Source organism: Pseudophryne corroboree, chromosome 7 (genome assembly GCF_028390025.1).
Source record: "Pseudophryne corroboree isolate aPseCor3 chromosome 7, aPseCor3.hap2, whole genome shotgun sequence".
Taxonomy (NCBI): Eukaryota; Metazoa; Chordata; class Amphibia; order Anura; family Myobatrachidae; genus Pseudophryne; species Pseudophryne corroboree.
The window spans coordinates 276,725,749-276,729,608 of record NC_086450.1 but is presented as its reverse complement, the minus strand read 5'-3'; positions in this window follow the sequence as shown (position 1 = coordinate 276,729,608).

The window sequence follows — 3,860 nt, the reverse complement described above, 5'->3', positions numbered from 1 at the left end:
AGCTCATTATATGAACAAGCAGTTGATATGGTTTCATAAGGCTAATACGAACCCTGCGACACTGCCATAGTAATGATAGAAGGTTATACAAAAATGATGGCCTGCACCCATCTTCAAGCAGAACGAGAATACTAAGTGAACAGTTTGGATGCTTCATCATGAACTATTTAAACTATTTAAACTAGCAGAGGGGGACAGTGAACCAAAAAGAGAATAAAGCAATCTGCTCCGCCAGCCTAGGGGTATTTTTTCTGCAGGCAAATGCAATAGGAAGCATGGCCCTCATTCCGAGTTGTTCGCTCGTTAGTGGTTTTCGCAATGGAGCAATTTGTCGCAAACTGCACATGCGCAATGTTCACAGTGCGTCTGCGCAAAGTAAATTTGCCAAAAAGTTAGGTAATTTACTCACGGCTAAACAAAGAAATGTTTTATGTTCTGGTGATCGGAGTGTGATTGACAGGAAGTGGGTGTTTCTGGGTGGAAACTGGCCATTTTATGGGAGTGTGCGAAAAAACGCTGACGTTTCTGGGAAAAACGCGGGAGTGGCTGGAGAAACGGGGGAGTGTCTGGGCGAACGCTGGGTGTGTTTGTGACGTCAAACCAGGAACGAAACTGACTGAACTGATCGCAGTGGCAGAGTAAGTCCCGAGCTACTCAGAAACTGCAAAGAAATTTCTATTCGCAATTATGCAAATCTTTCGTTCGCAATTCTGCAAAGCTAAGATTCACTCCCAGTAGGCGGCGGCTTAGCGTGTGCAAAGAGCGAACAACTCGGAATGAGGGCCTATATTCACAGCAATAGAAGATAATTCAGATCAAAACCAAATAAACATAGGCAGAGAGATGAACATAGCTAGGACCAGAAGCATGAACAAAACTCTAAGATCTGTGTGTGCAAATGCTAGAATCGTAGGAAATAAAAATCCCAGAATTAATTTCAATAGTGACAAGGGATGATATGGATAGTGTGGCTATAACAGAGTCATGGTGCAATGAAAATCATGATTGGTACATAGCTATACCAGGATATACTTTATTTAGGAAGGACTGAATGGGAAAAATCATATGAGGTGTAGCAATGTTTGTGAAAAAAGCATAAAGACTACCTTAATACAAAGTATTGAAGAAAAAACTGAGGCTCTTTGGGTGACTATAGAAACAGAGGAGAAGGGGATTCTTCATATTGGGGTCATCTACAGGCCACTGGGTCAGGAAGCGGAACTGAACAAGAACCTATTGCAGGACATCACAAAAAGGGCATTAAAAGGAGAGGTAATAATCATGGGAAATTTTAATCTACTGTACCTCATGTAAACTGGGAAGTGTCTGTTGCAAGTTCCACTAGGAACATTCCGAGTTCCTTGCAGGGTGCATACCTCCAGCAATTGGCGTGGAAGCCCACTCAGAAAGACACAATATTAGACTTTCTACTTACAAATGGAGACAGAATATCTGATGTAGAAGTGGGTGAAAACCAGTGATCATCAATCAGTATGGTTCAGAATAAAGACAGAGACCAACTCGTCCCACTCAAAAATGAAGTGTTACATTTTTAGGAAGGCTGATTTTGTAGAGATGAAAAAATGTGTGATTCTTTGGCAGAGAAGAGGAACTTGGAAGGATTACAGGAGAGGTTAGAAAAATTAAAAAGTGCAGTACTAAAAGCATCAGACCTTTGTATCAAAAGAGTTAGGAAAAACACAAGGAAAAGGAATCCAGTGTGGTTTGCGAAAGAAGTAGCAAAAATTGTGAGAACAAAAAAGGTGGCCTTTAAGAAATATATGCCGACGCAGAATAATGAAGACATGTGCATCTTGATAGAAGGAGGGTAAGAAGGTAATGAAATGTACAAAGGCACAAGCTGAGGAGAAAATGGCCCAGTCAGTGGGTAAAGGGGGCAAACATTTTTTTTTTTAGGTATAGAAGCGAAAAGAGAAAAACAAAACATGGAATAATAAGAGTAAAGACAGTGGGAGTCTTGTTGAGGGAGACAATGTAATAGCAGATCATTTAATAATGAATATTTTTGCTCAGCATTCACTTCTGAAAAAGAGGGGAAGGGGCCACGGTTAAGTTGCAGGTATATTCATAAAAATTAAGTAAGTACAAGTACATTCACAGAGGAGAAGGTCCTAACAGAACTCTCAAAACTGAAAGTGGATAAATCAATGGGGCCAGATGGGATACATCCAAGGCAGTGGCATAAATAGTGCAGGGTGAGCAGGGTGCGTGCCCTGGGTGCGTGCCCTGGATGCAGTGGCAGGCCCAGAAGTGGGGGGTGCCACCAGCTAGGGCATCATACCCACACTACCCATCTGCCTGCTGCCATTGCGCCACATCCTCTCCCTTGCGTAACTCTCTCCCTGTCACCCACCTCTGTCACTCTCTCCCAGGCATTACCCACTGTTGTCATCCTCTCCCTAGCATCACCCTCTCCCTCTCATCCACTGCTGTCAACCTCTCTCTGGCATCACCCACTCCTTTCACCCTCTCTCTGTCACACACTGCTGTCACCTTCTCCTTGGTGTCACCCTCTTCCTGGCATCACACTCTTCCTGGTGTCACCCTCTCTCTTGTGTCAACCTCTCACTGTCACCCACTGCCTCTCCCTGTTTTCATCTCTTGTCACCGTGTGGCAGGTTTGGAGGTGGGTTGGTGCTATTATGAGGCTCTGTCATTTTGAAACCATGCCCCCTGCCTGGTTGGCCATGCCCCATTTTCAAAGTCCATGCACCAAAGGCTCACAGATACTGTGTGTGTGTGTGTGTGTGTGTGTGTGTGTGTGTGTGTGTGTGTGTGTGTGTGTGTGATGGTAGTGGTGGGGGGCACCATTTGTCATCTTGTCCTGAGCACCAAAAAGCCTAGTTACGCCTCTGATCAAAGGATTCTAAAAGAGCTTAATAAGGTGCTAGTAGAATCATTAACAGAATTGTTCAACTAGTCACTAGCTATAGGAGCAATTCCAAAGGACTGGAAAAGAGCAAAAGCAGTCCCACTACACAAAAGTGTAAGCAAGAAAGAGGCAAGCAACTACCGACCAGTGAGCCATACATCAGTACTAGGAAAACTGATGTAAACAATTTTAAAAGAAAGAGTTGTAGATGATCTCAAATCTAGCAACCTAAAGGATTCCAAATAGCATGGATATAATCAGAGGAGATCATTTCAAACAAATCTTTTTTACTTTTTTGACTGGATAACTAAAAAAAAGGAGCTTATCTAGTCTTTAGTAAGGCTTTTGAGACTTCCCCATATTGCAGACTGTTAAATAAACTTGAAAGCATGGTATCGGAAACTAAGATGGTTGAATGGATAAGATCTTGATTACACGATAGAAAACTTGTTGTAAATGGAATGCATTCACAGGAGGGAAACGTTACCAGTGGAGTATGCCATGGATCTGTTCTTGCACCAGTGCTTTCTACTATCTTTATTTATGACATTGCAAATCGTATTGATTGAAGGGAAAGTTTGCCTTTTTGCTGATTACACAAACCGGGTAGGCACACAAGAAATGGTAAAAAAAATTGATGATCTCGGTAGACTAGAGGAATTGTCAAGAGCATGGTAATTACAATTAATGCCCAAAAAATGCACTTGGGTCTTAAAAATTAAAAGGCTAAATATAGTATTAATGGCACTATACTGGAAACTACTGAGGAGGAAAGTGATATAGGAGTCACTATTTCAGGTGATTTAATGGCAGGTAAGCAGTATAACAAAGCAATGAGGAAGGCAAGTCAGATGCTTGATTGCATAGGGAGAGGAATCAGCACAGAAAGAAAGAAGTAATAATTCTGCTGTATAAGTCATTGGTACAGTCTCACCTAGAATACTAAGGGCCCAATGCAGACCTGATC